A 14,913-nucleotide genomic window follows, 5' to 3' on the forward strand; every position below is an offset into this window, starting at 1 on the left:
ATGAGTCAACAGCTTGCTAATGGAGACCCTCCTCAAAAAAACTACTGAAGAAAACAACACCTTTAAAATAGACTAACCCAAAAGCCAAAAGAGTTCTGAAAAGCCAACAAGGAGAAGAAAGCCTTAAAAAACAAAATCAGACAAATAGAAAAGGAGGTCCAAAAGCTCACTGAAGAAAATAATTTCTTAAAAATTAGAATGGAGCAAATGGAAGCTAAAGACTCTATCAGAATTCAAGAAATTATAAAACAAAACCAAAAGAATGAAAAAATAGAAGATGATGTGAAATATCTCATTGAAAAAACAACTGACTTGGAAAATAGATTCAAGAGAGATAATTTAAAATTTACTGGAGTACCTGAAAGCCATGACCAAAAAAAGAGCCCAAATATTTCAGAAAGGCAAGAAAATGGTGACACAGCAGTTCTTTTCTCGGCGCTAGGCATCAAATGGGACACCAGTTCACAGTTTCCACATTCTTCATCTGAAAAATCTAATTAGAATGAAATATGAAATGGCTCATTATTGTTACCATGAAATTTATTGAAGTGCTATGTTATTTCTCATAACACTTCATAGGAAAATGGTTAATTTTGATAATAATAAAGAAAACTATCAGGAAGCATCATTGCCTAGCCATCAGATCTAGAAGTGAAAAGAATCTTAGAGATAATCTGATCCAACTCATTCATCTTAAAGATAATGAATCTGATGCCTGCAGAGGTTAAATGATATGCCAAGGTTGATACACATAAAGGATAAAATTCAAATCCAGTTTAAGTGGCTTCAAATCTACTGCCCTTTCCATTCCACCATGATGAAAGGTAGCCTGCTTTGAATTAGTGTTCATTTGCTTAATAATATGGACATAGGCAAATATAAATGACTTCTTACTTGAGAAGAACCTTTTGAACAACTATATGAAAGTGTTGAGGAAAACAGTAGGTCAAGGTTGTAAAAGAAGAAATATGCTCAGAATTCTGAGGTGAAAAGATCTGAGATATTTTTTTCTCCATTTCAAAGAAAATTTTTAAGAAGAGGGAACAGGAAAGACAAGGAGAGACTGCAATATTAAGGTCTATTCAGAAAATCTTCAGAGGACCCAGGAAGGACAGGTAAGATCTGAGTATCTCTTCAAAGTCAGAAAGTTGGGAACTAAAAGACAGAAAGGAGCTTAGAGGAACCTTTTGCAAATATTTTTGGTAAAAGGCAGATACCAAAATTCAAAAAAGAACTGATTGATCAAAAATCTGGTAGTGGTTTGTTTGGGGGGGAGGGGTTGATGCATTAATAAACTTATTGACTAAGGAGACTGATAAGCCCTTCTCAAGTAAGGTGTCATGTATACATGTCCATATTTTCTAAGAAATTTAGTCTTCATATATCTTGGTTGCATGAAATACCTTTCTTTGACAATTCTTGTATAAGAGTAATTTATGGTGTCATATAATTGACATTTAATAAGTGCTTACTGAAAGTGTGCACATGATTGCTTATTTTTCTTTACTTCAATATTTAAATGACTTAATATTGATGAAAATTAAGGTACAAAAACTTGACCATATAAGAGAGAAAATATATTCATGCATATGAACATACGTATATATACATATATATGTACATGTATATATAATATGTACGTGCATATATATGTGAAACTACTAGTAAGAAAGTATTTCCCTATAAATATATATACAGAGCATGGATGATACATTGAAATCTCTTTATATCACTATTAACTATAGTGTAGAAACTGGTATACAAGTCCCTTTGGGACTCCATGAAAAGGAATTTAGTTACTCAATTCCTGAGGAGACCTTATTAAAAGGCAAATTTTCTTAGAAGAAATGACCCAGTGGAAGACTTGAAGGAAAGAGTTTTGTTAATAATAATATTTAGCATTTACATAGTGATTTAAGGTTTGTAAAGCCTTTCTATATTTATTATCTCATTTGTTCTTCATGACAATTGTGGAAGGTAGGTACTATTATTATCCCCACATCCTAAAATTCCTTAGAGTTTAAGTGCATACCTTTGGATTGGGTAAATATGTAAACAATCATATAATGGTGACTGAATTCAATTGATTCTTATTTTGAAGGGTGTGTATAGCAAATGCACTTATAAATCTATTTATATCACCATATGGATGGCAGTACATCACACTGGAAGAAACCCATTTTACTACCTGGCTTTAAAAATGCAACTCTAGTTAAATCTTCCCTAGGGAGTGAGCAGATTTTTAACTGAAAATTTGGTATTGTGTCTTTAGCATCCTCCTCATCATTAGTTTTAGTCACTAAAAGTATGAGCCTCAAGACCAAAGAAATACTCAAAGAGAACTGGCCTCTTAGTCATGGAACACTGGATTTTAAAAACCTCTGAACTTCAGATAATGGAATGTTGTAGAAAATACACTTCTTGTAAGGTCCTTACCTTGTCTTCCAGCATGACTAGACATATAAGATAGTCATTTTCATATAAATAAATATATATACTTATGCATATACTCTATATACATACACACATACATGCAAACACACATATGTATACATATATAAGCAGTTTAAAATTTTGCAAGCTGGGTTTTGACACTGCGTATATTGACGAATTGCTGAAATTATTACCAATTTTATTGGCAGAAGGCAACATGCTCTAATGGCTAGAGAGTGAATTCAGAGTAAGAAAGATTTGATTTAAGCCCCATTTCTGATATATAATTAATTATGATGCTGGAAAAACCATTTAACTTCTCACTGTACAAGTTACAAAACAACTGCAGAGCTCCATTGATGGAGGGAGTTTTGGCATTTGTAGCTCCCTATACCACTGAAATCATAAGTCTAGAGTCTCCAAAACAAGAGATTTTGCTGTAAATATTCAATGCCTTAGATAAAGCAAGCACTTGATAAGTATATTTGTTGAATTCAGCATAAACATCCTTACCAACATCTTGGTACCTTCAATTAAAAAAAAAATGATGAACTGAAGAGATTTGTTTTTCTTCATATAACAGTACATTTACCATGGGCTAGTGGCCATGCATCATCCCTATCTACATCTGTGATTTCATCATCGCATCAGTTTTTTTGGGGGGGGTTTTGTGCAAAATACTTTAAGGGTAAGTAGTCATTGGTGTTTATAGGCAAATATCTATTGGTTTTAACTTTGGTTTAAAATCTTTCTGAATTGCTAATTTATTAATGTGACCAAGAAAATGAAATCACAAGGGGATCCCTATGGATCATGTAGGGGCAGGCATACCCAGTTTAAAGCTTGTGTTCTGTTGAACTTATTGAATATGTCTGGAGCTTATCTAAGATATTCAAACCATGAGTAGTTAGCAGAACTTAGGGGACCTTACAATAAGGCCTATCTGACTTCCTTAATTTAGCACATTGTCTAAGGATAAGACTTTTAATTAATTTATGACACAGTTTGCAAGTAACCATTACGTTCCTTTAATCAATGGGGCAGCTTGGAAGTGACTTCTACGTTCCCCTTTGAAGTCTTACTTCCTACTATTGTTTTATATTGGCTACTTATAAAAGTACTTAACTGTACTAACTACAAGGGGTGGTGGTGGTAAGGAGACCAAAACAATATGCAATTTTAACACATCTTTTCTTGCTTCATAGCAGCGTTGTTTTTTAAGACCCCCCCCTTACCTTTTACATGGTCATATGTAAAAAGTCTTGATTTAGTTATCATTACGCATAGTCAATAGATTGAGACATTCATGATCTAATGCCTTTAAATCTTTAAAAATTCCTCAAATTCTGGTCATACAACATCCTGATTGACAATTCCAGATTATAGGTAGGGAGGAAATATAGGATAACAAAATATTTGCCTAAAATTCAAGGCAACCAGAAAGACAGAATCCTCTGTGCAAACAACAGATTTGCAAAGCATATTTATTCCCAGGGCAAGTGATTCAGTAGCTGTTATTACCTATAGAAAAATGAAATAAACACATGATTAAATAAATATATATCATTTTCATTAGCTTTTCCTCCTGTCTGGAATTCTCTCTATCCTCATCTCTACCTTCCTTTTGATCCCAAACTTTTCAAGATATCTTTACTCACCCCCCCTTAGTGCTAGTGCCTCCTTTCTGTTGATGATCTTCCATTTATCCTGTATACAGCTACCAAAAACACAAGCCTTACTGACTCACACCATACTCAAGAAGTTTAGCTAGTTTCCTGTCTTCTCTAGGATAAAATAGCAATTCCTCTTTGGCATATTAAATCTTTCACACTTCTTTCTGTCCCTCATCTCTCACATCCAATCTACTGCCAAAGCTAGTCATTTTCCTTTGAGGTATCTTACAAATATACCTCCTTTCTTCTGCCACTATCACAACTCTAGGGAAGGCTCTCATCACCTCACTCCCAGACTATAGCAAAAGCCAGCTGGTGGCTCTGTCTGCCTCGAGTCTTTCCCCACTCCAATTTCTACAAGTGCAAGTCTGAGCATACCACCACCATTCATAAATACTCAAAAACTCCAGTGGTGTCCTATTGATTTCAGAACCAAACTAAAATGTTCTGTCTTACATTCAAAGCCCTTCATAATGTAGTCTCCTTCCTCCTTTTTTTCTAGTCTTCCATTAAGGTATAAATCTTACTAACTTTTTAAAACTCTTTGATCCTGTGACACTGGCCTCCTGGCTGTTGCCAAACAAGACACTTTAGCTCTTGGCTCCAGACATTTTCTCTGAAATGTCCTCGGGAACACTTTCTCCCCCTACAACTACTGACCTACCTCACTTCCTTTAAGTCCCACCTAAAATCCCATCTTTTTCTGATAGCCTTCCCCATCCCCTCCTTGTAATTCTAGTGTCCACCCTCTGTTAATAGTTTCCTGTTTATACTGTATACAGAAAGCTTTTTTTGCATGTTGTCTTCTCCATTAGATTGCAAACTCCTTGAGGGCAAGAACTGACTTTTGTCTTCTTTTTGTATCCCTAATGCTTGGCTCATAGTAGGTGCTTAATATATATATATATTGATTATTAATTGATTAGTTGGTTCTGAACTATCCTTCTAGACTGATTTCATATTCATATAATCTTCATTTTGCTCAGGGACTGATTTCACAGATTTCACATTCACTTCCTCTCATACATTCTTTATTGTAGCAAGGTTGCTTGGCTTGCTCTCCACTGTAAATGACTCTTCATCTCCCACCTTGGTGGCTTTGCATTGAATATCCCTCATGCCTGGACTGACTGCCCTTTTCCCCTCATGTCTGCCTTTTAAAATTCCTAGCGGGGGGCGGAGCCAAGATGGCAGAGTAGAAAGACGCACATACACATAGCTCCGAACCCACAACCCATAGAACATCTGTAAAAAGGAACTCATGGCGAATTCTGGAGCAACAGAGGCCACAGAACAGTGGAGCGAAGGAGGTTTCTGTTCCAGAGGGACCTGCAAACCTCTCGCAAAAGGTCTGTCACACTGCAGACATGGAGCCAAGCACAGCCCTGCTGCGGCCACGGCACCAAGAGGAACAGATCCGAGCGGGCTTCAGGGAAAGAATCTCCAGCGGCCTAGCAGGTCCCTCCACCCACAGGTGATGGGGGTCAGTGAGAGGGTCTCTTTGGCGGGTCTAGAGGGGAGTGGGGTGCCCCCATAACTCAGGTCCCCTCGGGAGGCAGCAGCGGAGGCAGCGGCAGACCAGGGCTCCCCAAGCAGGCAGGAGCCTGGATCCATTGTTGAAGGTCTCTGCATAAAGCCCCTGAGGGAACTGAGTCCGTGAGGCGGCCCTGCCCCCACCAGAGCACCTGAGCTTAATCTCACACTGAATAGCAGCCCTGCCCCCGCCAAAAGCCCTGAGGCTAGGAAGCAGCATTTGAATCTCAGACCCCAAGCCCTGCCTGGGAGGAGCAGGAGGCGAAGTGGGTGTGAAGAGAATATTCAGAAGTCAAGTCACTGGATGGGAAAATGCCCAGAAAAGGGAAAAGAAATAAGACTATAGAAGGTTACTTTCTTGGTGAACAGGCATTTCCTCCCTTCCTTTCTGATGAGGAAGAACAATGCTTACCATCAGGGAAAAATGCAGAAGTCAAGGCTTCTGTATCCCAGTCCACTTAATGGGCTCAGGCCATGGAAGAGCTCAAAAAGAATTTTGAAAGTCAAGTTAGAGAGGTGGAGGAAAAGCTGGGAAGAGAAATGAGAGACATGCAGTCAAAGCATGAACAGCAGGTCAGCACCCTGCTAAAGGAGACCCAAAAAAATGCTGAAGAAAATAACACCTTGAAAAATAGGCTAACTCAATTGGCAAAAGAGGTTCAAAAAGCCAATGAGGAGAAGAATGCTTTCAAAAGCAGAATTAGCCAAATGGAAAAGGAGATTCAAAAGCTCACTGAAGAAAATAGTTCTTTCAAAATTAGAATGGAACAGATGGAGGCTAATGACTTTATGAGAAACCAAGAAATCACAAAACAAAACCAAAAGAATGAAAAAATGGAAGATAATGTGAAATATCTCATTGGAAAAACAACTGACCTGGAAAATAGATCCAGGAGAGACAATTTAAAAATTATGGGAATACCTGAAAGCCATGATCAAAAAAAGAGCCTAGACATCATCTTCCATGAAATTATCAAGGAAAACTGCCCTGAGATTCTACAACCAGAGGGCAAAATAAATATTCAAGGAATCCACAGAACACTACCTGAAAGAGATCCAAAAAGAGAAACTCCTAGGAACATTGTGGCCAAATTCCAGAGTTCCCAGGTCAAGGAGAAAATATTTCAAGCAGCTAGAAAGAAACAATTCAAGTATTGTGGAAATATAATCAGGATAACACAAGATCTAGCAGCTTCTACATTAAGGGATTGAAGGGCATGGAATAGGATATTCCAGAAGTCAAAAGAACTAGGACTAAAACCAAGAATCACCTACCCAGCAAAACTGAGTATAATACTTCAGGGGAAAAATTGGTCTTTCAATGAAATAGAGGACTTTCAAGCATTCTTGATGAAAAGAGCAGAGCTGAAAAGAAAATTTGACTTTCAAACACAAGAATGAAGAGAAGCATGAAAAGGTGAACAGCAAAGAGAAGTCATAAGGGACTTTACTAAAGTTGAACTGTTTACATTCCTACATGGAAAGACAGTATTTGTAACTCTTGAAACTTTTCAGTATCTGGGTACTGGGTGGGATTACTCACACACACATGCACCCACACACACATAGAGACAGAGTGCACAGAGTGAATTGAAGAGGATGGGATCATATCTTTAAAAAATGAAATCAAGCAGTGAGAGAGAAATATATTGGGAGGAGAAAGGGAGAAATGGAATGGGGCAAATTATCTCTCATAAAAGAGGCAAGCAAAAGACTTATTAGTGGAAGGATAAAGACAGGAGGTGAGAGAAAAACATGAATTTTACTCTCATCACATTCCACTAAAGGAAGGAATAAAATGCACACTCATTTTGGTATGAAAACCTATCTTACAATACAGGAAAGTGGGGGATAAGGGGATAAGCAGGGTGGGGGGGATGATGGAAGGGAGGGCATGGGGAGGAGGGAGCAATTTGAGGTCGACACTCATGGGGAGGGACAGGATCAAAAGAGAATAGAAGTAATGGGGGACAGGATAGGATGGAGGGAAATATAGTTAGTCTTATACAACACAACTATTATGGAAGTCATTTGCAAAACTACACAGATTTGGCCTATATTGAATTGCTTGCCTTCCAAAAGGAAGGGTTGGGGAGGGAGGGAGGTAAAGAAGTTGGAACTCAAAGTGTTAGAAACAACTGTCGAGTAATGTTCTTGCCGCTAGGAAATAAGAAATACAGGTAAAGGGGTATAGAAAGTTATCTGGCCCTACAGGACAAAAGAGAAGATGGAGGCAAGGGCAGAGAGGGATGACAGAAGAGAGAACAGATTGGTCATAGGGGCAATTAGAATGCTTGGTGTTTGGGGGGAGTGGAGACAAAAGGGGCAAAAATTTGGAACCCAAAATTTTGTTAAAACGAATGTTAAAAGTCAAATAAATAAATAAATTAAAAAAAAATAAAATAAAATAAAATTCCTAGCTCCCTTCAAAATACGACTTAAGCTCTGCCATGTTCCTAAAGTCTTTCCTAATACCCCTAGTTTTGATGTTCTTGTGAGACAAATTTCTTTGTATTTGCTTAGAGTACGTTTTGTACTGACTTATTTAAATATATGTCATTGTTTCCCTCTGTAGACTCTAACATCCCCTAGGGGAGAGACTATTTCATTTTTGTTTTTACATTCCCAGGCCCCAAGACACTGGCTGGTTTAAAAAATGAATTAATGAATAAATCCATGTTCATGGTATTATAGATTTAGAATTATAAGCGACCCTAAATACCGTTGAGTTCAACCCCCTTATTTTATACATGAGAATACTGAGACACAGAGAAGTCAAGGATCATAGAGTTAGTGTTTCAGGTAGAATTTCAGTCTAGGTTTTCCTAATTCCAAATTCAGTGCTTTGTCCACTAAGATAAGGATTATTTTTTTTTTCAGTTTTGTCTTAGTATTCCTAGCACTTAATATGTTATGTGGCTTATTAAATGCTGGTTAAATTGAATTGAATTGACTGCTTTATGGACCAGTGGGAAATTTATGGAAGAAAGCATGATCTAGAAGTCTTGAACCAAATAATAATTTTCCCTAAGTCTCTGCTGGCCCAGAGCTTCAGAGGGCATGAGATAATGTAAGACACTGTAAGCAAGCATCTTTAGGGAAGAGAATGTAAGCAGCTCTTAATGAAGAGGGTGACCAGGGAAGCATCATCCACCAGAAGGAGCCATATTTCTATTAATGTCTAGAAGGCAGAAAAAGTGCGAAAGAAGGCTAACATTAAAGGTGGGGGGAGTTGTGTTTACATTGGAGAATGGATAGTATACAAAAGAAAGGAAGAGCAGGAGAAATACAGAAGTTTCCTAATCAAAGAGTTGTATAAAAATAAAGATGGGATGGTCTCATGATAAGAATAAGGGATGGTAGATAGACAATCAAACTACTTCATTTCTACTCTTGAAATGTCAAAAGAAAGTAAGGACAGTCTTCAAGTGCATTGGGTGGACACCTTGGGCTGAACTTTTAGGAGAAAATGGATGAGGAGTAAAAGATGTGCAGGTAGAGATGGACTGCAATTTTCATTGTTGAAGGGAATTCACAAATCAATGAGATTACAAGCCCTTACGAGCTATAAATAAACTATGACGAAAGTCAGTAGCATACAATTCATTCTACAAATTATTCCACAATTACTGAGTGCTGTAAAACAAGATGGAGGTACAGGGACCAAAAAGCAGGGTTTTAGCTTTAAATAACATTTAGCCTATAATCAACTTATATTATGTGAAAACCAAAGAGTCCTCCATGGTTTGTCACAGAGGAAGAGTAATGCCACCTTATCTCTGGCTACAGGAGTAAAACTACAGTGTTTGTTCTTTGAAGCATTTGAGAAGCTGAAGCACCCAATGTGAAAGAAGAAGGGAAGAGAAAACTAGGGAATTTGCAGTAATATTATTGTGATCTTTTACAGTATATTATTAACAAAGTTTCCCACAACACAGCTCAGAGATGACCTTTAAAGGGTTTTCTAGATCTCATTACACAGGAGTCAGGATACAATTGAGGAGAAATATTTTAAATTCAATACTACCCTTATCACAGAAGTCAGGAGAAGCAAAGGAAATCTCTTTCCTCTACTACCTTTCCTGAATCCAAAGATCATTGAGAAAATAATTTACTCATTCAGTGCTCAAAGTAATTCTTTAAGCTATAGAGCAGGTAGCAAATCTATATTGGTGAAGGAAATTTCACCCCACAGTCTACACCAATGGAATCACAAATCATAGGATACAAGTCTGAGAAAGGATAAAGAAGAGAAGGAAAGGAGAAGAAGGGAAAGGGAAAGGAATGGAAAAGGGAAGGCAATGGTAAGGGAAAGGGAAAAGGAAGGGAAAGAGAAGGGAGAAAGGAAGGGAAGGGAAAAGAGAAGGAAAAGGGGAAGGACCAGAAAATTCACCAACCTTAATATGTCCCAGACTGTATAGTATCTTTACAACTCATCTTTCTTTATATTTCATTGAACCATAATGATATCCAATGCCCCTAAAGGCCAGTCTTCTCAATTTAGTTGAGTTTCTTCCAGATCCAATTCTATGGAATATTTTTCATAGAATCAGAAAAGATAGGATAAAAATTTAAACTGAATTATATAATTTAAACCATTCTACAAAAATTCATTATTTGCCTACTAGGCATTTCAGGGGCAGCAAGGTGGTGCAGTGGATAGAGCACCAGTGCAGGAGTCAGGAGGACCTGAGTTCAAATCTCACCTCAGACACGTGACACTCACTAGCTGCGTGACCTTGGGCAAGTCACTTAACCCCAGTTGCCTCATCCTGGGTTTTCTCCTGTCATCCTGATGAACATCTGGTCAGTGGATTCAGATGGCCCTGGAGGAGAAGTGATGCTGACGACCTGCTCAGCCCTCCCTCACTCAAAACAAAGACAAGTGCAAGTCATGTCATTATTTCTCTGAGGGCAAGGTTTTCTTCAGCAATAAAAGATGAACACACATACTCATACACACACACTAGGCATTTTGCCTTGTTACATAATTCTCAAACTTTATCTATGATTTAAACTATGTAGAATTTTGCATCACTCTACTATACTACTTTGGCAGAATAGTATGAAGAGAAAATGTATTCATACAGCACATACCTCAGTAGAAAACATTTTTTTATTTGACACAGGCAAGATAATGGCTTTGTTTTCAAAACACTTTATATTTGTTATTCAACCATCACAACTTTGTGAGATAGGTATTATGATTATCCCCATTTTGCAGATGAGGAAACTGAATCTTAGAGCATTAAATGACTTGGCTAAGGTCATACTGCCAGTGAGAGTCTAAGGTAGGATTTGAATTCAGGTCTTCCTGACTCCAAGTCCATCTGTAATTCAGAATGGCATGTTAAGGAGAGAAAATGGTGAAAAGTACAGAAGAAAGTATTTCTATACACTGATTCTAAACTAACCAGTCAATATAGCAGCCATCTAGTTCAAATAGAATATACATTGTTTATCTTATAACAATCTCCTCTTTCTCTCTTGACTCAGAAATAAATATCCTCCCTCATCACCAAGGCTAAATCTGTACCTTTCCCTTTCATTCCAACCCTTCTTTCCTGTTTCAGACCAGATGTATCCTCTTTTGCCTTTATTTTCTCCCTTTCCACTGGTTCCTTTCCCTCCAGACTAAAGCAAACTTGTCTTTCCTTTCTTAAGAGCACCTTTTCTCCATGAGATACCATAGCATCTTGTTTTTACATCACAGTTTTAAAAAGAGTGATCTAAACTTGCTGACTTCACTTTCTCATCTCTCCCTCCTTCTTCAATCCCCCGCAGACTGGTCTCCCTCCTCACTTCTCTACTGAAATTGCTTTTGAGAGTTTCTCATCATAAAACAAATTCCCTTTCATCTCTCATTAGCACCTGAACTCAGTGACCACTATCAATTTTTAAAACTCAAAACTCTTACACCCTCTTGACTTCCATAATACTGAACTCTCTTGGTTGTTCTCCAGTTCTCCGTCCACTCTATCACTGTCTTTTTCAATCCCCCTTTTTGATTTTTCTTGTTTTCTAAATATAGGTATTTCATAAAACTCTGTTCTCAGCAATTCTCACTCATTTGCCTTCTGGTTATCAATATTATCTACCATGTGAATGTTGAATCTAGATGTAAAGCAGAAAGAATATTTTGATATAGCTATATGTCCAAAGGATGACAAATAACTTTTTATGTATAGATATATTAGATTTTATATAGAGATATATTAGATTCATTGATATATAAATGTCTATGGAGTCAGCCAGTCAATTAGCATATATTAAGCTCCATTAATATTCCAGCCACTGCGCCAAGCAATCAGGATACAAAAATGGGCAAAAGATAGTCATTGCCCTTAAGGAGCTTACAGTCTAATGGAGGAGACAATAAATAAACCACTATGTCTATGTATGTATGTAGATAGATATATTTGTATATATGGATGTATATATGTATATGATGAATTGGAGAAATTAACAGGAAAGATACTAAAATGAAGAGAGGTTGGGAAAGACTTTGTGTAGAAAGTAAGGTTTTAGTTGGGACCTGAAGTAGTCCAGGGAAGCCAGGATACAAATATGAGGAGGGAGAACAGTCTAGTTGGGAGTGATAGCAAAAAAAAAATGCCCATGGCCAAGAGATGGAGTGTTTTGTTCATGAAACAAAAAAATCAGTGTCACTGTATTGAAGAGTACATCATAGGGAATTGTAAGGGGCACTGATCGCCACGCTATCTCGGATGCCACACTGACGAACATCAGGTAAACTGAGTCTGGTGCAGGGAAGGGTGAACAAGATGGCACTGGAAGGAATGGCCCCACCCCTGGTTTTTTTTTTTGTTACTATAGTTCCAGCTTGTGTTCATTACTATAGTTTCAGGTTTGTTTGTGTGTGTTACCATGGTTCATTGGGCTGACTGGCAGAGACTATATAATCAGAGCGCTTGCTTGAATAAATCAGAGTTGCTTCATGATCCACTCTCCCGCCTCATTCTTTTACTCGAGAGCTCCACAGGAGGACAAGCAACCTGCTGGTCAGGCATAAGATTTGTTCCTCTCGGTGTGCTATGCCGTCACCATAGCAACTTGACACCCAAACTGGGGCCACAAGCAGGGGGAAGGAGCAGGAAGCTCAGCCAAGGGAGTCAGGTCCCTCAGGAACCCCAGCTGAGGGAGTCATGTCCCTCAGTAACCCCCCAAGTGAGTCAGGCTCTCCAGAAGCCTAGACAGTCAGGGCTCACAGAGTCCAGTGTACAGGAGCTATCAGGACAGGGTCAAAAGCAGATACCTGAGCACAACAGGAAACCATAGCCTGTCTGCCTCACCGAGTTCCTCCAGGAAGCAAATCCGAGAAGCGGATGCAGGAGAAGACAAGGGCATTCAGCTCGAGTGAGACGAGGTGTAACCATGAGTAAGATTGAAATGGGGCAAAGCTCACAAAAGTTGAGTCAGGGTCAGTACACATTCTTTCTATATAACATGCTGAAGAATGTGTTCATAGAGGAAGATGGTGGCAAGGCAATGCAAACGAGAACATTTGTCACATCCTCACAGATATCCCCGTCAGAGTCAGAAAGTAGTACAAGAGACAATAGTCCAGAAAGGCAGCCAGCACCCATATATCCAAACTTAGAAGAGAGATGGAAGAACAGACAGATGGTGCAGGATTTGCGGGACAGTGTTAAAGAGCTAACTGATACATTGAGAAACCTACTGAGGAAAGAAAAAAGACACCTCAGAGATAAAGCTTTGAATCCCCAGGTGGAAAGGAGGAGACTAGGAGTCATTGGACTTTGTTCCAGAGTCTCCCTCACTTCCACTTGCAGTTTCACAACTTTTTCCTTCAAAAACATTTTTAAGGAGTGGCCATAGATGCGAAATTTTCTTGAGTAAAAGTTAGAACCATCAAGATTTTTATTTTATTCTATAATCCAGAAATGGTGTTAGAGAAAGCAAATTGTAATCTGAATTTTGTTGAAACTAAAAGATGTTGGAAAAGTTGTGTAAAGTCAGTTATGTTATTTAGAAAACCAGGTATTTTCACCTTTGCCTGTTAAAAAAGTTACAGCTAAATAGCTGCTGTTTTAATGCTAAACCTTAAATTGTTAATTGACTACTATGTGTAGAAAGAAATGAATGGAGTAATAATTTATTTAGACTGATTCTGCCCATTCAGAACAGTCCTCCTATTTGTTTGGGGTTGGCAGGCATGGGATCCATGCCAATTCCTTTTATTTTGTAAAACTGCCAAGGCTCCTTTCATGTGGGCATGGTCATCAGTCCTAAGAAAATTGTTCAGCTTGTATAATTCATAAATAATGAATGTGACTTGCTCAAAAGTTGTAACAATTGGCTTTTATATCAGGACAAGTTTTAAATTTGAGATGGAAGGATCTGAAATGAAATATCTTATGTATGTGAGCCCTGTTAATCTTCATTGCTTATTTCAAATCCATGGGAATGCAAATAACTGTATTTGGCTTTAAGTTGGGATTAGTGAAATTTGCTGTTTAAGGTAAAAGCATTTGGGACCATAAATATTTTTGTTTAAGTTTGAATTTGGGCATAATCGTCTGCATTAAATCAGTATCTGAAAGAATATGCCAGAAGTTACTCAGAGAGACTGCGATCCTTCATCCTGTACTGTTTTCAGGTGAAATTTGTATCTGGAGAGGAAACACTGAGGGGACAATTCTAGACTCAATCTAGGATGAGATCCTCCTGGTCACTTTCCCCACTGTGTCCTTTTATAAAGGAATGTTTCCCACCTGACTGTTCCTGAGTCTGGCTATAATAAAGATACTGCATGATTGGAAAATTTCACTCCTATCTGAATTCAAACAGAGTCAAAGATGTTTTATATTTAGGAAATCTGTAATACCTAAGAATTTGATTTGTTATAGTACTTGCCTAGTGGCTGAATAAAATTTCTCTTCCATAAGGTCTCTCTCCTTGGATACCTGAGTTTCAGGTTTCCAGGGTTTGTGGATGGTCAGTTGGTTTTCCCCCCCTTATGTGGGCTGTAGCTGAAACTTAGAAGGTACCCAAAAGTTACTCAAATCTCCACTCTTTTCTAAAGCCACATGAGCAATTAAGTTAGATTCTCTGCATTAGGGTCTGTAAGTTGCCTCCCTCCACCAGGTGGAGAGATGTCCCTTTCTCCAGAATTGTAACATCACCTATCACCCTCTGAATCATCAAATTCCTTATACTGGTTAAAGACCTAACCCCTCCAATGTTAGGACCCTGTGAGGCAGGGTCAGCTCTACGTCCAGTCTCAGCAGGA

The sequence above is a fragment of the Notamacropus eugenii genome, chromosome 7, assembly GCF_028372415.1.
Source record: "Notamacropus eugenii isolate mMacEug1 chromosome 7, mMacEug1.pri_v2, whole genome shotgun sequence".
Classification (NCBI taxonomy): Eukaryota; Metazoa; Chordata; class Mammalia; order Diprotodontia; family Macropodidae; genus Notamacropus; species Notamacropus eugenii.